The sequence below is a fragment of the Lissotriton vulgaris genome, unplaced genomic scaffold, assembly GCF_964263255.1.
Source record: "Lissotriton vulgaris unplaced genomic scaffold, aLisVul1.2 SCAFFOLD_602, whole genome shotgun sequence".
Taxonomy (NCBI): Eukaryota; Metazoa; Chordata; class Amphibia; order Caudata; family Salamandridae; genus Lissotriton; species Lissotriton vulgaris.
The window spans coordinates 2,193-24,858 of record NW_028249084.1 but is presented as its reverse complement, the minus strand read 5'-3'; the positions used below and the strand labels follow the sequence as shown (position 1 = coordinate 24,858).

Below are 22,666 nucleotides of genomic sequence, written 5' to 3'. Positions count from 1 at the left end.
GCATAATTTTTAGCTTTCATGAAAGGGTTTCAATGTTTTTGAATTTTACTCATCAGGGACATCTTGGGACGACGAGGTGAACTGCAGCTTGATGTATAATATTTTAAATGCTATTGCATTTGCCTCATCAGGGACATCTAGGGACGGCGAGGTGAACTGCAGCTTGAGATATAATATTTTAAATGCTATTGCATTTGCATTATCAGGGACATCTAGGGACATGAGGTGAACTGCAGCTTGATGTGTAATATTTTAAATGCTATTGCATTTTCCTCATTAGGGACATCTAGGGACCATGAGGTGAACTGCAGTTTGATGTATAATATTTTAAATGATATTGCATTTGCCTCTTGGGGACAACTGGGGAGAACGAGGTGAACTGCAGCTCTTTGTAGAATTATTTGGATACTATAATATTCACTTCCCACTGCTAATCTCGTCCCATAATGGTTTGCAGGGGCTTAATCTCAAAATCATCACCTCTCTCACTGCTTGCTGGAAGCTAATTTCACTTTTGTGAAATGACTATATGCATTTTAGCATGTAGAAATACTTGTTATTTTACCTTGAATATATGAGGTTTCTGTTTTAATAATTGGAAATCTGACGGAACAAAATATTGCGGATTTATTGTACCAAGTTCGCACCAATTCCGCCCACCCCTACTTTAAATACCCCTGCACCCCATAATCATAACCCACCCTTACTCTATAAAATACCCCAACATCCTTAAACACTAACCCATCTTAACCCTATAAATCTACCCTGTACCCCAAAACCCAAACCTAACCCTAAACTCTAAAAATACCCCTGTACCCCAAAACCAAAACCTAGCCCTGAACCCTATAAATACCCCTGTACTTCAAAACCCAAACATACCCCTGAACCCTAAAAATACCCCTGTACCCCAAAACCCAAACCTACCCCTGAACCCTTAAAAAATACCCCTGTACCCGAAAACCCAAACCTAGCCCATAACCCTTAAAATACCCCTGTACCCCAAAACCCAAACCTACCCCTGAACCCTAAAAATACCCATGTACCCCAAAACCCAAACCTAGCCCAGAACCCTAAAATACCCCTGTATCCCAAAACCCAAACCTACCCCTGAACCCTAAAAATACCCCTATACCCCAAAACCCAAACCTATCCCTGAACCCTAAAAATACCCCTGTACCCCATAACCCAAAACTATATCTGAACCATTAAAATACCCTAACACCCCAAAACATATACCTCAGTACCCCAAAACATATACCCCTATACCCCTACTTGCCTTATCCAAACATTTTTAAAAAACATGCTTTTACCATTCATGCATTTACAACGAATTTCGTTGTAAATGTATGCGTGGTAAAAGCATATAAAATGTAACGCCATGCGTTATAATGGCATTGCGGAGTCATGGTACTTTCGTAATGAAAGTATGCAGAGTGATGGTATGCGGAAAGAAATTTGCGGAATAATGGGTGTTTACCCTCCCCGTAAGTACATTGATGGCACGGCGGCCAACATCTCCAGCAACATACTCATATTTTTTCACCACCAATTGGAAAAATGCACAGGTCTCTCTCATTGATGCCCAGCACCGATATACACTTTTAGACACACCTCCCACCACAAGTTCTAGAATTGCGAACTTTAGAGATGGGGAGCTACGTTAGAATCTCGGCATCAGCTCAACATCTTGTGATTCCACGCAAATCGCTTTGTCTCCCCGTGCCTACCACAAATCAATGTGTTCTTCTGTAATGTAAATTGTGCTCATGCCATGTTGTCGAGTTCGCGCTATATAATATTGCAAGGAAAATAAAGTAGGTAAACTCGAGTTCACACACTACTGAACGCGCACTCTTAAGTGCATCAGCAGTGCACTGTGAATCGTAGCGTTTCACAGGCCTGTCACAGATAAGAAATGCTATCAAAATGAAATCCTACGAAACAATATACTACTGGCCGGCAGCAATTCATACCCGGACAACGTCGGGACGGGCTGCTAGTTATATAAATAAGCAGAGTGGAAAAATCGTGGCTCTCCCTCTGGACAGTCAGCATCAACTGACAAGAAGTCAAATCCACAGTCCACACGAGAATGTGGAATGCACTGAGCACAGTGCTCCACGTTTCCTCAACAACATAGAAGATTACCACATATTTATCTGTTGTGGAAATATATATAAATGAGTTATTTGAGCATGAAAGTGAATATTTAAACAATAATAGTTTAACAGTTATTTTAAGAATTTAAATGTACTTACTTTCAGCAAAAAGATACAGGTTTTGGTTTGATTTGCAGTAATCTAGCAGAGTATCGCCTTCTTTGTTTTCTTTGGTTTGAGATGTAAAATAAGAGTAAGATTTTTTGGTTTATGTAGGGTTTATTTAATTGTTTGTCTAATTTTATTGGTTGGTTTTAATATTCTGTCTTTGTATTGGTTAATTTTTAAATATTTTAATTGTTTTGGAAGTTGGTTTCCTTATATGGAGAGACCTGACTTACCTGCAAGCGCCGCCACCGCTGAGAGTCAAAAAGGGGGCACAGAGCACCATTCCGGATAACGCCGACACCGCTAAGAGTCACCCGAACACCTGACTCTGCGCCGCCGCTCCGGGGGACCACAACTCCCGGCAGGCCTCGCGGTGGCGCGTTCTGAGCGACGCGGAAGGCGCCAGTGAGCGCAAAAGGACCGGATAAAGCCGGCTGCACCCCGGCAGAGCGGGGGAGAGACCTGACTTACCTGCAAGCGCCGCCACCGCCGAGAGTCACAAAGGGGGCACAGAGCACCATTCCGGATAACGCCGACACCGCCAAGAGTCACCGGAACACCTGACTCCGCGCCGCCGCTCCGAGGGACCACAACTCCCGGCAGGCCTCGCGGCGGCACGTTCTGAGCGACGCGGAAGGCGCCAATGAGCGCAAAAGGACCGGATAAAGCCGGCTGCACCCCCGAGTCGCGGGACGCGAGCGGGACGCCCGGGGCGAAGCCCGGGCAAAGGGCGGGCCCTCTTAGGCCCTCAGAGGCCCGAGGAGCCTGGCCTGTGCCAGACACCCTGCCCGGTTGCGAGTAGCCAAAGGACACCGAGACTTCATAACTGTAAGTTGGCTAAATCCTGCTGTAATACACCATTGTGAGCCCGTAAGTTCTTGATGTACTGAGATTGGTACCGGTAATTGGCCGTAACCTTCTCCTGCTTTTTAGTGGGATATTTATTGGGCTTGCCATGAACCACCCAGAGACCAGAAGCATGGCAGCTGCTGGGGCAAAGAAACTAACCGGTACCTTAGATGATTTTATTGTGCGCACACATGCCCTCATTGATGAAGGGATCATACTGATGGACAGAAGGGTGTCCCAAGACTTAGCCATGGCAAAGCGTTCCTCTTTGGGCCATATTGCACAAGCTTGCACACCTAACAGTGTACCCGCTCCAAACACACTCGTAATGGTACACAAGGACGGGGGCTGTGACTTACCAGCCTCCCAGGAAGGCCTGGAGGCAACCACTAATCTCTCCTTATTGATGGAAAATGGCCCGGCTGTAACCGAAAATGAAACTACAGCTAGTACCTTAAATGAAAGGGGCAGGAAGGAGGGGGCAATCCCTAAACAAAAGAGTATTAAACAAAAGCCCATTAAAACTACCACTCAAAAAGGGAAAAAAGCCCAGACTGGTAAAAACCATGACCCAACTCAGTTGGATCCGATTCCTTTGAATGTGAGCACCAACTTAGTTGCTCACACTCATATTAAGGACACCACGGGTGGGCCCCGGGCAAGTGTGGGCATAACACTAAGTCTGCCAGACGAAACTGTCTTGGATAGTAGCTTGGAGGGGATTTTGGAACTAAGTGGGGAAGTTGATAATCAAGCCAGAGGGAGCGAGGACAGCAGTAGCCTAATCATGGTTAACAATAACATCTTTGAAATGCTAAAAATTCTCTTAGAACCAATTGAGGTTAGGCTACGATGTCTGGAAACAATACTGAATAATATCCATAAAGATATTAGTGCCCCTAGCTTTAATTTGAACAATAAAGTTCCACAAAAAAAAACAACTACGAATAGACCACCCACAGCTGCTAAAAGCGTTGCCACCACTAATTTACCTCCAAAACCCACCACTAATCCACCTCCAAAACCCATACCAACACCTAAAAACCCAACCACAACCGACAAAGCAGCGCCACTCACACAAACTCCCAAATTATATCAGGATAAAGATAACGTAGAAAAGAGGGAGTCGCGCAGAAACATACATCTACCCCCAGAAGCCTCACCATACGTTGTGGTCCTTACCGGAGTCCCTCAACCGGATGCCAAATCAAATGAAAATAATGGGGGACTTGTAAATTAAACAATACATTGGTTAAATGATAACTACCCTCTCCCCCCAGCCTTCAAAAACAACATCCTGATGGTTGAAAGGGCTCCTTGGGTGGGGTACAATAAAAAAAGGACACACGGTGACTGCGTGGTGATAACATTTGAGAACCCCCGCACTGCTGAATTTATTACAACGAGGCCCCCAAGAAATTATGGTCTGTCCATTGTGGCTAGGGCAATATCCTACTTCTACCCTGAGGGTGAACAACCGGATAATAGGTGGAGTTGGACCAGGGATAAACGACACCATGGTGGTAATATTGGTCAGGCTTTTGATAATAACTACCACAATACACAGTGGAATGGGAGGTATGAAGATGGCTGGAACACTGTGAAACACAAAGGGAGGCCTCCTTACTTTCGTCCACAAGGTTATGACCCAGGATGGGCAGGCAATCTGCAATTTCCTCCAATCTTTCCGTGTTACAACCGGTTTGATTGTTTGGAAGCAGTGGATTGACTCCCCAAGATCAAGGAAGATGACCAGCTGTCTAATAAACCTGTGGACTTGGGTCTTATAAGTTGTCCGGGGTCCGAGGAAACCCCGGAAACACAAGTGGGGGATGAGATTATACAAGGGAGCCAGGTCAGACAACTAGGTGATACTGTAGATATTCTACCTGTAGAAAAAGATTATTGCAAGGTGGTCTTTTGGAACGTGGCTGGGTTAAAACAGAAGATTACCAATCCAACCTGGGATGAGGCCATTACCGACGTGGGAATATTAGCCCTTCAAGAAACTTGGGCCACCACGCCGATACATCTCAATGGCTACAAAACTTACTTTACCCCTGCGGTGGGTGGAGTACACGGAAGACCCAAGGGAGGGTTGACTGTATACATATCTAATCTTCTAGTTTATGATAAAATTTCCTTTTCCCCTGGATCCAGTTACTATCAAAAAATAGTGATAGACACAAGGAAGGGTCCAAAGATGGTTCTTTTTAATTTTTACAATAATTGCTCAGGTAGCATGATTAAGGACGTACTTGATACACTAACCTCAGAAATGCAAGACGAACTTGATAAGAGTAAAAGGGGCGAAGTTATGTTATTATGGGGGGGTGATTTTAATTGCACTCTCTGCAAAAAGGGCCAAAAGGGTATTTGCGGTTTAATGCTGGAACAAGATGTCAACTTGACGCATTTTGAACATACCCTACTAGGCGACTCATTAAATGAGATGATTTTTAATTTTAACTTTGGGTTTTCAAATGAGTTAGCACATCATACAACGGCATTTGTCCCAACCTTTGTTGGGCGGGGTGCCTCATCTATTATTGATTTTAGTTTATGTACACAAAGCTCTGCGAGCAGATTAATTAGAGCAAACATCATGGACTTGCCACTGAGTGATCACCTGCCACAGGTATTAAAAATGGAGAACCTATTTGCTGTAACCGATACTAGAGAATGTCCGAACCAAATGGTCCAGGACGTGAGGTTGGGCACCCAAAATGGTTATAACCTTAAATGGAGCAGACTGGTTCCGGATAATTTCCTGCTTAAAATACTGAGTAAATGCATGAGCAGTTTTTCAATCTGTTTAGATGAATATGCAGAGAGTTGCGAAATAATAACCCATTTTAATATCATCTCTAGTACAATTAAGGAAGCATTGTGGGTTGTCAGGAAAAATTCCCTAAAGTCCAATAGGAAATGGTTTGATAGAAAGTGCACTAAAGCCTTAACAAAGCTTAGACATGCAATTCATAAAAGACCACGGGATGTAATCCTAATCAGAATTGCAAGGAAGGATTATAATGTAGCATTGAAGGACAGGAAGGCCTCGATAAAAAGGGAAGCTTGGGACAACTTATGCGCGGCATCAAAATCAAAGGATCCGGCTGCCTTCTGGAGGGTCATTAACACCCCCCTTCTACATGAACAAAAAGCACGCATGGAAATCGCCGTTTCAGAAGATGAGTGGGTGGCTCATTTTTCCTCCCTTTATAAGGTTGTGGAACTAACTCCTGAAACATGCCAGGACGTAGGGTTGCTAAATTTAGATACATCTAGAACTCTGGTTGTAACCCTTCCTGAAGTTATTGCGAGCTTGAAGGCGACTAAGGGGGGCAAGGCGGCAGGACCAGACGGCATACCAGCTGACCTCTATAAGGCTAACATCGAATTATGGGGGCCACTGTTAGTTCAGCTCTTCAATGCCGCTTTGGCAAATAGTCCAATTCCTACTTGGTTCACATCGGTAATAGTCCCAATCTTTAAGAAAGGGGATAGGCTAAGTTGTACTTGCTATAGGCCAATTTCCTTATTGGACTCTTCCATAACAATTTTGGGGAGAGTGATTTTAGCTAAATTGCAAAGCTGGGCTGAGGATAATGGGGTGTTAAGTGATTTTCAATTTGGGTTCCAAAAGGGTTTAGGGACCATAGAGCAAGGTTTGAATCTTTTCACCTTGCCACAGAAGTATATAAAGGTCAAAAAACAACGTCTATACCTCACATTTGTTGATTTATCATCAGCTTTTGACTGTGTGTCACACACTAAATTATGGTCAATCATGGCCGAATTGGGGGTAGACAATGCCATCATATGCTTTCTGAGAGAGCTATATTCCAGGGCCACCGCAAGTGTCAGATATGGGAATAATGGTGAATGCAGCAGACAATTCGGGATTGGTCGGGGTGTGCGCCAAGGGTGCGTCCTAGCCCCCTTTCTATTTCTGTTATATATAAATGGAATGGAGAAGCACCTCGTGCAGGAGGGCAGGGGCATGCCTATGGTGAGAGGTAGGCCTGTCCCTGCACTGATGTACGCTGATGATGCTGTTCTGATGGCACGCACCCCAATGGCTTTACAAACTTTGGTCACATCCTTCAACACTTTTATGCTTGGTTTAGATTTGAAAATCAATTGTTCTAAAACTTTGTCTATGTACTGTGGGTCAAGAACAAGCAAGCATTTGAAGCCAATTTTCATAAATTCCAATCCCTTAGAAAGGACCCCCACCTTCCCATATCTGGGGATATTGTTTCATGAAAGTGGCTCATGGACTACTGCAATTCATGCTAGATCTTTGTTATTTTCCAAGACTATTATGGCCCTAAAATGCTTTATGAAAAAATTAGGGAAAACACCCATAAAGGAGATTTTAACTGTTTATAATGCGACTTGTATATCTGTAGTCACCTATGGTGCAGGATTATGGGGTTACTCAAATATTAGCTCGATTCAAATCATGGAAAATAAGTTTTTATGCCACATTCTGTCCGTGCTCGAAAGTACTGCAACGATGATATGCCATGCTGAATTGGGAACACCTTACGTTACTGATACTATTAAAATTCAGCCAATCCTCCTTTGGCATAGGGTTTGGACAAATGATGAATGTGTTGTTAACCGGGCTATTTTAAAGGATATTATAGCATTGGACAATATCAATGACTTTAAATGGATAGGCTACGTCAGAAACTTTCTTGAAAAAATAAGTTGCCCCCAATACTTTGAGGACCCACAATCAATGGAATACATATCTAGAAGAGATCTGAAAAATCTGTGTATGGCGTACCTCAGGGAAAAGAGACATATAGAGGAGGCGAGAAAAAAGACTGTTTCTGCCCACCAGGACATTTTATGCGGAGAGAAATTGCAGCCATATCTATCATTGTACATGTCCAATCATGAACGTTTCCTTTTGACCCGATTTAGATTTAATATTGTTTTTAGGACATTATCGTTCCCCGTGATGAACTGTTGGTCGAAGGATCTATGTCTTTGTCCATGTGATGATGTATCCCAACAATCCGATATACACATTTTATTTTTTTGTAAATTTTATACTTTTTCTCGAAAAAAACTTATCATCCCTATCCTCAAAGATTTAAATGTATATAGATGTCGCCTAGCGTTCTTAGAGTGCCAGAAAATGGAAACTGTTTTTATGGTAGCCTCAATTGCAGAATTTTTAAAATCAGTTTTTAAGTGTCGCAAATCAATTCAAATGGATTAATTGCCTTTATTGTATACATGAATTTAATTTTGTTTTCTTCTTTTTTCCGTGATTTTTAAAAAAATGTTTACTTTACCCCTTGTAAATTGTACCTTTCATGCTACTTTTATGGTTATTTTGCCTTTTAACCGAATAAAGTACTTTTGAATCTTGAATCTTGAACGCTAATTAAGTGTCAATTTTTATTTTCTCCTTACATTTAGATTTATTGTATTGTGTGTTATAATATAAATGAAATATTAAAAAGTGACTTTATTTGATGTAAGTTTATATTTATAAATGTTGTTTATTGTGTGTTTATTCATTTAATTATTTTTTAGGTTTTAATAATTAGAAATAAACTGTGTTTAATTGTATTTGATATGCAATGTATGTTTATGTATTTTTTATATTTATTGTGTTTTATTTTGTGTATTTGACCTATTTTAGTATTGTCGATAATTCTTAAAAAGCGATCCTTTTGCTGTTGATATGTCATTTATTAATATTTTTGCCATGTATTTATTTAAATGTTGTTCAAAATTTTAGATCATGACAAAAATGTGTACGATATTTTTCATGTCGATAATTTTGAATGACGATATAGTGGTTTTGAATCGATAATAATATCTTTTTTTTAAAGTAAGTATATAATGTCGATAATATTGCTAACGATATTTTTGTGTCGATAAAAATGTAGGTCGATAATGTGTCTTGCGATATTATATCAGTGATTCATCTGGTACAGTTTGTAACCATGTATGTAAGCAGCCATCTTTAAACCAAGGAAGTTTCTACATACACATCAGACAGGTTTATATCCTTGTATGACAACAGCCATTGTTATGCACCAAACCTTCCTGCATGATTCTGTAACCGACCTAAAAATGGTGTATAAGCTTGCATGAGCAGGGACACTTTTAAAAAGCAGTACTTCCTGTATAATGGTGTTAGACACCTGGCAAAGGTGTGTTTCCTTGTGTAAGATTCCACTTAAAACTCCATGACTTTCTGCCTACTGGTCCAACAGATCTGACAATGGTGGCCTGTGTCCATGTGTCAGAGACATGCTGCCATCTTTTAACTCCTGAATTTCCTGCATCAGTTTGTCTCCGTGTGTGAGCCTAACCATATTTAAACCTGTTGCCCGCCTATGTGATGCTGTAATGTATTTGATAACGGCCTGTGTTCTTGCACGAGAGCTACCATTTGTAACCCTACAAACTTTCCACTGTAGTGCTGAAACTGTCATAAAAGACGTTGGTGTCTCCGAGTAGGCGCATAAACCTTTAAATCTGGGACTTGCTGCATGCTGTGTCTTAAATGTTCATGGCCCTGTCTGGGGTATACATGCCCTTTGCGTCCTATACAACTTGAGGATGTGTTTCAAACTCACTATAAAGTCAAATAGCTCACTCCAACGGCTACAAATACATGGACACAAAGATGTCTTTCTAACTTTCAGGAAAAACACTTGAAAGAAAATAGTACTGAGTAGACTGAGGAGGTACTGCCTGTCTTTTAACCCACTGCCTATAGTTCATCCTTTAAATCTCGAATGTGAGGAAACACAATTGATGGGGAATTTGTATAGCGTGAGTGTAGCCAAAAGGCTGAAGAGTGCTGTACTTTGTCAAAGCCAAAGGCATAGTAAAGGAGTAATTAGGGCCCGATTCACAGAACTAACTTAAGACAAAATGATAAAATTACTACTTTTGGTATTCACAGATGTTAGGATTTTGTCTTAAGTTTGTCTTAAGACAAACTTAAGACAGACTTAAGACAGACTTAAGTTAGGATTTTTTTCTTAAGTCTGTTTTAAGTTTGTCTTAAGACAAACTCAAGACAAAATCCTAACTTCTGTGAATACCAAAAGTAGTAAGTTTAGGATTTTGTCTTAAGTTAGTTCTGTGAATCGGCCCCTCAGAGCGGAAGCGGGGCTTGGAGGGCAGAATTGGACTGTTACGTCATTGTGATGTAGTACCCTTTAGGAAAGTGCATCGAGAGGTGTTCTGTAAAGTGGAGTAGGGCTGGCCGGGCTTTATGGATGCAAGGAGGATATTGCAAATTCCTACAGGCCAACTTCTTGTGCTTTTGTTAAACGCATTTAATTATCAGCAACATCTCCTTAAAGAGCTCATAAAACAGGTTGATGGTGGCAGGTAGGCTGAGAAAAAAATGAAGGGTAAGGCAGTAAGACGAGGAGAATAGCCTGGCAGACATTACAATAACATAATGACCACTAAACAACGAACTTAAGACAAAATCCTAAGCTTACTGCCATTTTGGTATTCACAGAAGGCACTTACTCATTTTGGTATTCACAGAAGGCACTTACTCATTTCGGTATTCACAGAAGTTAGGAGTCCTAACTTTAGGACTCCTAAATGCCTTCTGTGAATACCAAAAGTCTTGAAGTTAGGATTGTTCTCAATTTAGTAGTAGTAAAGTTAGGACTCCTAACTTTAGGACTCCTAAATGCCTTCTGTGAATACCGAAAGTCTTAAAATTAGGATTTTTCTCAATTTAGTAGTAGTAAAGTTAGGACTCCTAACTTTAGGACTCCTAAATGCCTTCTGTGAATACCGAAAGTCTTAAAATTAGGATTTTTCTCAATTTAGTAGTAGTAAAGTTAGGACTCCTAACTTTATGACTCCTAAATGCCTTCTATGAATACAGAAAGTCCTACAATTTGGATTTTTCTCAACTTTACTACTACTAAACTGAGGAAAATCCTAATTTTAAGACTTTCGGTATTCACAGAAGGCATTTAGGAGCTCTAAAGTTAGGACTCCTAACTTCTGTGAATACCGAAATGAGTAAGTGCCTTCTGTGAATACCAAAATGAGTAAGTGCCTTCTGTGAATACCAAAATGGTAGTAAGTTTAGGATTTTGTCCTAAGTTAGTTCTGTGAATCGGGCCCAAACAAATGCACACTTTCTTAATAACACGGCAGAATTCCACATTTCCCAAACAACTGTGCTAACACCATATGAGTCACTAGAAATTTACCATAGCTGCTTAAGCTGCATCTGCAGTTATATTCCCTGTGTGACTAACCGTTTTTAATGAATTCCTACACTCCCAAAGAATTTAGAATTATGCGGTTAGGCTTCCTTTCTACCTCTACATCGGCAGTCACACTTCAAACGTATCCGGATAAATACAGCTGCATACTACATAAGGCTGGAGGCTGAGACCCCACTGGGTCACCTTGGAGGGGGCAAGGTGTCGACCACCGTCTGCATTTCTGTGACTCTGCGAATAGTGGTTTGTTGCTGTTTTGGGGGAGAAGTAAACATTTGGGAATCACTTGGAACATGTGGGGTGGGGTGTCAAAGGCACACGCTTCAGTGGGAGAACGCCTTGTGGCATATTAAGAAGTGGGGGTGGCCGTGTCACTGACGAGAGGTGTTCACTGCGAAAGGGGGGCAGTTCTCCCTTTAGGAGCGAGAGGGGCACAAATTAGTCAGTACATCTGGGGTTTTAAGGGGGATGAAGGAACTGGGGGGTCTCTCAAAGGGACGTAGTCGGTATGAGAATGAGCCTGGCTTAAAATTTTTAAAACACCTAAATTTGTACAATCTGTGCTTAGCACAGTGTGCCACCCCACAGTAATTTTATCGAGACATCTAACAGACAAGTAACATTACACCAAAAACAACCCAGGACTATTGGTTACGTCAATTGTTATCAGTTGCATAAACAACTATGGCTTTGTTGTATACAGTAATGAAAATGCTTGGATTCTGAATTGATGAGTCTGAAAAAAACTATCACGAGTCTCTGTGAAGTTACATCAAGGGCAATGAAGGGTAGCACTTCTGCAGAGTTAAGATTTGTTTCTCACCCTATGGATGAGGGCAAAAAAGAAGAGCCCGTCTCAGCACTTGCTTTTTAGGTCTCGGCTGCGAAAGGCTGCGCCTGCGCAGTCTCGCTGGTGAGAATTTATGTTTTAGAGTTGGGGGCTTAAACCCGCCCCTCTTCTCCATTGGCTGGCTTCCTAAACGGAGGCCAGCCATTGGAGGAGAGGGGTGTCACTCCGTTTAAACCCCGTCTTTTTCAGATTCGGGGGCGTCTTTTTTCTAATTTTTCTTGTTTTCTTTCTCTCCTCTTCCCATTGGCTGGAATGTAAAAAGAGGAGAGAACGAAAACTACGCCCCCGAATCCGAAAATGTCGGCGCTTTGCTGAAACCATTATTGCCCGACCGCCGCAGGAAGAAGTAGAGAAGCTGCTGAGTCCTTCGGTGAGTGCTCCTGCCCCCTCGTTATTTGTGCTTGTGGTTAACTATATGCCACGGGTGGTAAATCCATAATTGCTCAAAAGTGCTGCAGTCGTAGAATCACACGCTACCAGTCGCCCGGGTATACCCAATCATGTAACAGGCATAACATCAATGTGGTTACCACCGGCATGTATACCGCTAGGCCACGGCTTGCCTTAGTATCGTGTGATCTCCTACTGGCCCTGCGGCCCAGATGCAGTATTCCCGTTCACTCGTGCGGCTCTCACAGAGATTCTCCCTCCATACCAGCTGCTGCTACCACCTGCTCTTGAGGGCAGGTAGACCCAGCTGCTCGGTGCTTCTGACTCCCTGGGTGCCAGCCAAGCCCAGCCGCAACCCTTCGTGTGCCTGCTCTCACCTCTTCTGTGGGATGTGGCTCATAGGCCTTGGAGGCGCTGCCTGCCCTTCTCCACTCAGCTCAGCCGGGCCCAGGGGCTCCACTTACTCCACTGCAGGCACTCATGCTCCTCGGCTCCTGCTCAGGGCTGCCCAGGTTATTATATCCCTCAGGACTTTAGCTTCTGTCATCTGTGTGTGTCCAGGAGCGAAGCGCGGCGGCCGCCATTGTCTCTCCATCTCACCTAGCAGATGCCGATCTCGGACCTCGAGCCAGTCCTGCCATCTCTATCTCGCCCCAATTTGTGGCAGCGCTTCCCTCTCTCCAACCGTGTAATCTTTTGACCGCGGAAAGCAAACTCGGAACTCAGGAGCTCCCTCCAGGATTTACACAAGCCGAATCCGGTGAGCTGTGATTTAACCCTGCGGGCTATCTGGCCGTTCCCTGTCACCAAAGGATTGCACTTTCTAAATGGCCATGCACTCTGTGCGTGCCATGAAAACGCACAGCCCGCGCCAACTCAAATCAGTGGATGGACTCGTGTTTTTAGCGTGTTTATGCTTGCTCCCCTGCCGCCTCGCTGTGCATGCTCCCCTGCCCCCTTGCTGTGCTTGCTCCCCTGCCCCCTCGCTGTGCTTGCTCTCTTGCCCCCTCGCTGTGCTTGCTCCCCTGCCCCCTCGCTGTGCTTGCTCTCATGCCCCCTCGCTGTGCCTGCTGCCCTGTCCCCTCGCTGTGCTTGCTCCCCTACCCCCTCGCTGTGCTTGCTCCCCTGCCCCCTCACTGTGCTTGCTCTCCTGCCCCCTCGCTGTGCTTGCTCCCCTGCCCCCTCACTGTGCTTGCTCCCCTGCCTCCTCACTGTGCTTGCTCCCCTGCCCCCTCGCTGTGCTTGCTCCCCTGCCCCCTCACTGCGCTAGCTCCCCTGCCCCCTCGCTTTGCTTGCTCCCCTGCCCCCTTGCTGTGCTTGCTCCCCTGCCCCCACGCTGTGCTTTCTCCCCTGCCCTCTCGTTGTGCTTGCTTCCCTGCCCCCTCGCTGTGCTTGCTCCCCTGCCCCCTCGCTGTGCTCCTGCCCCTGCCCCCTCGTTGGTTGTGCTTGCTCTCCTACCCCTGCCCCCTCATTGGTTGTCCTTGCTCTCCTGCCCCTGCCCTCTCGTTGGTTGTGCTTGCTCCCCTGCCCCCTCGTTGGTTGTGCTTGCTCTCCTACCCCTGCCCACTCGTTGGTTGTGCTTGCTCTGCTGCCCCTGCCCCCTCGTTGGTTGTGCTTGCTCTCCTTGTAAATGATAATGCCATTTATTTAAGTTTTAAAAACAACAACATGAATAAAAATAATGTCATGAGCAATGCCAAAAGCTCTAACTTTAAGAATGCTAAGACCATTGCATTGTAAAATGCTTGTTAGAACTGCCGGTATGGCCCACATAAAGCCCTGGGTACACATGAAGGCAAAGGTGTAAATTGGGACCAGTAGACTTTGGAATAGTAAGTGTTTGACAACTGGAGGTGGCGATATCCGGGATGGTCAGAGACATATGTAAGGATGAAAAGGGATACTCCTGGAGAAGATGGGAAAGCGAACAGTGAAGGCACGTTATACAGCACCCCCTACAGCCCTGCAGAATGGAAGAGCAGTAGCGCCTAGATGTGAATTCAGAGACAGTGGGAAATAAATAATAACATCCCCTACTCTCGCAGCATTTTCAGACAGTGGTAAAACTGTCTCCAAGTCCATCTCCTCCTCAGAGCCAGGAGGGAAGTCATCACCCCTGGCAAGGCAAGTCCCTGAGTGCCAGGACTCTGTCGGGCATTCCGGGTGCAGTGTCTGCTGAATAGTACCACCCCGCTCTCTCTCCCTCTCCAGCAGCCTGTCCAATGAACACAACACGTCCTCCCAACATATACATTTGTTTATGCTTAAGGAGGGCTAAACGGGGTTCATGCGATGGTGATCACCCACTTACCATTCACGTCCGCTGCAGCCGTTCTTTCATCTCACAGGCAGGAGGGCGGCCGCACACAAGAGTGTCGGTTCGGTACACTTGGGGGTCCCAAGCACCCCTTAAATCTCTTTTCTAGAAGGCTCCACAAACTCCTAGGGCCATATTATCAAGAAAGGGTGATACATTATCGCCGCTTTTATCGGCAGTTAACACCAGAACCTGGGCTGCTATGGGAGTTCACATGGGAATATTATCAAGCCCATTATCGCCGCTTTAGTGGCAGTTTCCTGCCAATAAAAGCGGCGATAATGTATCGCTCTTTCTTAATAATATGACCCCTAGTGAGCCAGTAATGGACGGCAGCGTTGTCTGTTAGAAACAAGAAAGGCACAACGCAGTGGATCCCTGCTTGTGCCCGGGGGACCCTAGACATAGTGCTAATACAAGGAGCACCGTGCTCTGGCCCTGCTTGTGCCACAGGGGCACTGTAAAGTGCACGCTCCATAACATCAATACCAACGATACGCACAGCGCTAAAAATAGAAAGGCAGGGATTGCATGCTCATCCCTGCTCGCTCCCATGGCAATACTCCAGACCCCACAAAACAGATACAACTGATCGCCTTAGTGCAAGTGCTGTATAGGCTCGACCTAAAAATAAGTAATCTTTACTAGACTTAACGCAAGAATAAACGCCAAAAATTCACAATACTGTAATCAAAAATAAGACTTTAAAATGGTAGAAATAGCTTTGTTCGATGTAGATGGTAAATGCGATGTAGAGAGCCACCCGGGCGCACCCCTATAGATATCCACATACATGCATGCATGCACCCCTTGGGGCGGGCTCCACCCGAGGGGATAAATAAATGGCTGGAGAACGCTCTTGGTCTTCCGTCCATAGAAATAAAACTTGTGTCGTACCTTTTCCTGAAGCGCTGCTGCGGCCTATCTTCCACGTGGCTCCGCCGGGCTACAAGTACTTTCTGGCCTTCATAGATCCCATTAGGTCCTAAGTGAGTATTTGATCTAAAGTTCCAAACCATTGGATTTGCCGCTGTTTCTTTTTTAGAGTGTGTGGATGTGTGTGTGTGTAGGTGTGTGTGCGTGTGTGTGTGTGTGTGTGTGTATGTGTGTGAGAGATAGTGTGAGAGCGAGAGAAGAGAGAAGGTGCGTGTGTGAGTGCTGAAAAAACCCACTGCTGATGCAAATGACCTCAACAAATTCCGCCCCATCACTAACCTACCCTTTCTTGCGAAGATCACAGAAAGATGTATAGCGAAACAACTCTCTCGTCATATTAAGGACAATGATCTTCTTGACAATTTTCAGTCTGGCTTCATCCAAAACTGCAGCACTGAAACCGCCCTGCTGCAAGTGATTGATGACGCACTGCGGATACTCGATTCGGGGGGTCTTGTCTTCTAATTCTCCTTGACCTTTCTGCGGCCTTTGACACTGTCAGTCACAACACTCGCCTCAACACTCTTCAACAGGAAATGGGCATGGATGGCTCTGTGCTTAAATGGTTTGCTTCCTTCCTCTCTGATAGATCCCAAATGATCAAAATAGCGAACAGTCTTTCATCTCATTTGGTGGTAGGTCAAGGTGTTCCTCAAGGCTCTATACTTGCACCCACATTGTTCAAGCTCTACTTAGAACCACTGGGAAATCTCCTAGGTAAATGCGGGATCCACTATCATCTCTATGCAGACGACACTCAAATCTACCACAAGGTTGCCTCCACTCACGATCTCTCCATCCTAAGCTCTACACTCGACTCCATTCAAAACTGGATGTCAATCCATCAACTGATTCTGAATCCCTCCAAAACTGAATTCCTCCTCCTCTCCTCCTCACTTTCTTCTCCCCTGGTTCAATCATGGATGGATCAGATGAATCTACTTAACAATAAACCCATCATTGTCGACAGCCAAAATCCCTTGGTGTCATACTCGACAAAAAACTCAATCTAATCTCCCACATCAATTCCATTGCAAAGTCTGCTCGATACCAACTGCTCCTTCTTTGTGGAATTTGTCGCTTCTTCCCGAAGCAAGACCTTAAAACCCTGGTCCAATCACTGGTCCGCTCCAGAGTGGACTACTGCAATTCTCTTCTTACTGGCCTCCCCAAATCCCACCTGTGCCCCTCTTAAATCTGTTCTCCATTCAGAAGCTCGTTTCATTTATGGGGCCAAAAGAAGCGAACACATCACACCATGTTATCCACCCTCCGCTGGCTTCCCATTGAGGCAAGATCTATCTACAAGACTGCCTGTACCACCCACAAAGGCTTGCACTCCTCCTCTCCTCGCTACCTCGCGAATAAACTGAAACTCTCTGGAGGCTGTAGACCATCACGTAATGCGGAAAATTTACTGCTTGAACCCAGTGGTCAAAGTGGGGAAAAAAAAGTAGGGAAACTGTGGGCGGAGACTCAGGGGGCGGGAATAAGCAGAGGATTGGATTAGTGGGCGGAGTCGGAGGTGTGGCTAAAAATAGCAAAACATGCCAATTTTTAGTGCATTTGACATATCACTGACCAGTTACAACTTATAACGTTATTTAATTCAAACAATCGACACACGTTTATTTGAGGTTTAATATATAAGTTGTTTATATTTAATTCATTTACAATGTGGGACATGTTTCAAATCACAGAATATTCCAAATACGCTTGTAAGTGGAATCATAAGCCATTTGTCTCCGAGCCATGCAGTTTCTTTCATTGGCACTTCTCCTCCCTTTTTCTAACCATTTCTGAACATAAAATTCAGGTTTAAGTTCTATGACAGGAGGCCCCACGATGTTTATGAACATAATAGAAGACAGACGATTTATTGATATTCTGTTCCGCAGTGGTGTGAGCACATCATTCATTACACTAAAGCCCTGTTCATATTCAGCAGTTGAGGTAAAAAAGGTGTTTATAATGTGCACTAATGGTTTCAGGCTTTCAGGGATGCAATTTTTTATTTTGTTTGTACTCTCTGAAACCAAGGATGTACTGCCTAGTATCAAATACATGCAACCTGCTACAAAGGTTTTGTAATTCTCCCTCACCGTATAAGATGTCTACTGGATCTGGCCAATAAACTGGTTGTAGGAGTTTCATTCTGTGTACTAACTCTTTGTATTCGATTTGGTCATTGTTTGTGGTTGTGCATCTCGAAACATTTGATGCATTAGACATTGTCATCCTTTTTCGCAGGTTATTTGCTAAGCTCCGAAAGAACTGTGCCCTATTGATGCTAACACAGCCTTTGTTCTGTTGCAGTCCTACACCATCAAACTGCATCCGTTCAGCAGCATTTAATGCAGTTGTAGCAAAGGGCCCAGGTGCATCAGCCATTGATTCAAACACCAAAATCTGCATCTGTATTGAGCGATCGGCCTCATATATGGTCATATCACGCCGCTGCAGCCTTCTGGATAGGTCACCCAATTCTGTGAGCGCATCATATAATATGCCCATATTTTCAACAAACACCAGGGAGGTTAATAAACGGTTTAAACCAGCATATTTCCTCTGCTCAATGTCACTCCTCGTTGAGTCTTTGGAAGATTCCATGAAATGTTTAGTAAGTGCTCTGTAGTTATTCCAAACAGCTCTCACAGATCTTTCACTTGAGGACACCCAACGTACATCTAGCACCTTTCCAATTGCCAGAAGTCTTACTTCTACCTCCAGAGCACATTCCCCAAGCTCTCTCTGATTTTTCGGAGAGGCATGGTAGGTGGTATAAAGTTTATCAAAAAAAACTTTGAGCTGATTAATGCCTGTGTCTTCTTTACAAACATCGCACACGGCAAGCTCCAGCTTGTGGTTAGCACAGTGCCATACACTCAACTGTGGATATTTCAGTTTCAGAAGAGTTGCCACACCGGATTTCCTACCTATCATGTTGGAAGCCCCATCTGTTACAAGCTGAACCAAATGCATTTTTAAATACTCATCAGTAAAACCATGTCTCTGTAAGCATGCAAGTAAGGTATCTAAGATTGTATCTGCTGCTGTGCTTGGCAGCTCAACAAGGTCTAAGAAAAAGGTCAGTGGCTCATCGTGTTTATCAATACACGCTCTTACACAGATAATTAGTGTGGTCAATTTACTAACTGTGGTAGATTCATCTATCATGAGGCTTATTTTTGGTTCATTCTGCAAGATACAATCAACCAGCCTTGACCTCATTGTAGCAGCAATATGGTCTATTATGTCAGCACAGCTGTGATCTGAATGCAAGACTCTGCCCAAGTCTGCACCATTCATCTTTTGAACATCAATATCCAACGGCATATCAGAAAAAGGGCGCTCATGTTTGCCTATTTTGTATGCAGTTCTGAATACACGGCATGTCTCTTCCTGTACTTTCATTTGCATTTTCAAATTGTACTGTGGAATACTTTCACGGGCCCTCTGCTCTAAAATAGATAATGCCTTAAGATGACAGGAGCTATTCTTATGACGAGATATGTTTTTCCGCAGAGAAATTTGCTGCTTGTCTTTAGAAGGGCCATATGGAATGACCAAGCAATCTACCCATTCCATGGGAAAATGCACACCTTGACTTGTTTCTGTTTTAAGATTTACCTTCTTGCACACTTTACATCCAAGCTTGCCTTTGGAAAATAAGAGCCATGGATACTCTGTACGTTTCATTTCAAGTTGTTCAATAGACCAGCAGGCTGGGTGATCAATTTGATCCATACTCTCCACCACATTTCCTTGGAGGAGTATGGGACTGTCGTTAGTGCCACAGCCATCTATCAATACTTCGTCTTCAGAATCGACTCTTCTCCTCTTCTCGGGCATCCTGACACTTTCACTTGTTTGCCTTTCAAAACCCTGATTTGCTTTTGCCATTGGTCCTTCCGATCTGGAGCCTGGGGACTTCTGTGTTTCGCGAGATGTGGCTGGAGCATTTTTCTCCTGCAGCCACTGAAGCATCTGCATAAATAATTGTGTAAATGCATACATTTAAAAAGAAGCACTGTACCAAAACTCATGATTTATTTTAAATGCTGGCTGTCGGTACGAATTGGGATTGCCCACAAGACAATTTAAGAAAGAGTCCTTTTCATTTCTTAATTCCACGGTAAGAACTATATTGAATATTAGCCGTTTGACAATGAAAACCAAGGTGTAAATTAAAATGTGTCAGCCCACACTTAAGGCATTTACTTGAAAAATATTTTTACATGCATTTATGCAATGGAATAATGGGGGAATTAAATGCTACTTCGTTTGTATCAATGAGCAGGTCCCAATAAATGTGAGGGAGTACATTGGATTGTCTCAGAACCTGGCTGAGGGTCTTTACCTCTTTAAAACGTGATGTTGAATTGAAGATAGTCGAATACTGCGAAGCTTCTGGGTAAGCAGCAATTTATGTGGCAGGTTGGAAGAGATTTAGGAAGCACCCCTACTTCCGAGATTCTGTGACAACTGTGCTTTGCGGCCTATGCAGTGACACTGATTTGCCTTCGATCTAGCAGTAAACCTGATCCCTCTCTGGCCTTGCAGTGCCGTGGTTTGATGATGACCGGTCTTTCTGGTTTGAGAACAGAAACACCATGCTCCGGTTTCTGGTGAGTGTCTGTAACAGCACGATCTGAGAAATCTTTCAAATAAAGAAGGGAATGGTAAATACAAGTTAACATGAATTTGCCAGAAAATACTGATCATTTTTCACTGGTATCTACAGAATGGAAACTGCTCAATTTTAAATTGTTCCATAACTAAGTTCAGGCACAAAAAAAACTGCAAGACACCGGTAAATCCTGGTTTAAAGACCACTATTCTAACTATTGAGCTCTGCACCCTCTAATAAAGCAGGGACTACTTGGATGGCCAAGTAAACCCCCCTAGATGTCATACTGCAGTACACATCTTATAGCAGCTGGGAAACCAGACATGGAACATAATAAGTTGATAAGTTCTGGCATAAAGCATTTTAGTTAGCCGAGGCAGTGTGTGCATACTAGTTACATTTAATTAACACTTTTACCTAATTGTCAGTGTTTTCTGTGCTGGGAGCACTGTTGACTAGGTCATTCTGTGACACTCAAGCAAAGCAGAGTTGTAGTCCTATGCACAAGGCCAGCATTAGATGTTCAAACATGAATGGTAAAATATCCCAGTTTGCAGATGTTTTCCACATAATTATAGCTCTGCCGTATTTTTCCACATGATACATCTGCCGCATAATCTGATGGTTTTATCAAAAAAGTTTGTTTGTAGCTCAAACGGATGAAAAGGTACTAAACAACGTGAATTGTGTTGATGTGGAGTGGAAGGCCGTGTGCAAAGGTTGACTGGTCACCTTTCTCACCGCTGCATTGGCATGTTACACTGGCATTAATGAGGTGAAAGCTTTCCAGAGACTGTTAGTATGTGTAAAAATGTCAAATTAATAAAGTACCAGAAAATGTACTATATAACCCTGCAGTCTTTTTTTGCTTCATAATTTAGTCATACCTCCAACATTATGTTGTCCTCCTTTGCTGCATAATTGCAGTGGTTCCAAAGCAGGCGGCACATGCTAAAAGGGATTGTGTATGAAGCAGAGAGACCATGAAGTTTTTGAGCTTAAGGGCATATTTATGGGAATGGTGGTGCAGGGCAGCACAGCATGTTACTTTGCTGCACTGCCCTGTATCACAGGGAAAGGGCAAGAATGCACGGTATTTATCCGTGGCTTTTCAGGCTGCGCAGTGAGAATCTGGAACTCAGTTCCGCCTCAGCTCCGGACCACCACCTCCTCCCAGGCCTTCAAAACTGACCTCAAAGTTCCCCTCCTTCAAAGACGCTTCCAAATTTAATTCACGCCCTTCCATTATAGAAAATTATATTCTCCATGACTATAGAAGTGCCTTCCCAATGTGTTCTTGTAATTTGAGTGTCTGCCATTTATTGCAGTATTATCCTTCTACCTGTGTTTGGTACTCTTTTGTAACATGCACACGTCACTTTTCTCTTGTAACATACTGTTTGCTACGATACTTACATTTTGTTTGCTTTAGATACTTGCACAAGTGCCACCATTGCCTACGTAACGTTTGCTCTTGTGTTTGAGTGTCTGCCATTTATTGCAGTATTATACCTCTACTTGTACTTTGTACGCTTTTGTAACCTGCACACATCCCTTTTTCCTCCTGTAATGTACCTTTTGCTTCTTGTATTTTGTTTGCTCACAATTGTCACTTTTGCCTCGTGTAACTTAACATTTGCTTTTGTAATTTGCTCACTTGTAATCTTCTCCTCATGTATCAGTACTGTTCCTATTGTGAAGCGCTCTGACACCTTCGGGTAAAGTCCGCGCTATATAAAAACACATAAAATAAAATAAAAAAGAGAGGGTGTGTGCGAGTGAGAGAGAAAAGGGAGAGGGTGTGTGCATGCGTTGTGTGGAGTGGAGTGGAACGGAGTGGATTGAAGGAGGAATGCAATGGAACACGACAACCGAGCGTCCGGTGCAGTACTAACCGCGGTTACTAGAGGGCAGTCTGCCTGACAACAGCCAGCTGTTTTGTTGTAATTTGCATACCCAGAAGCCTTAGTAGAGCCGCAATCACTTCCGTTTCATTTTCATGAGTAAAGGAGTCTTTTGAGCTGTGAGAATCAGAAGTAGTTTCCGTGTGTACATGCTTTGCTAAAATAGCATTACATTTTTACTTGTAGAAATGTTTATAAAGTTACCATCATTTTCCTAAGCGTTCTTTATTTTCAGCACGCCGAGATCAACATCATTATCTATTCGAACCAGGATATC

General features: G+C 43.6%; 1 pseudogene; it reads right to left on the bottom strand.

Annotated features, from left to right (window-relative positions):
- Nucleotides 1-17,549: 17,549 nt before the first annotated feature.
- On the bottom strand, nucleotides 17,550-19,842 carry LOC147663701 (E3 SUMO-protein ligase KIAA1586-like; annotated as a pseudogene).
- Between the last annotated feature and the right edge of the window lie 2,824 nt (nucleotides 19,843-22,666).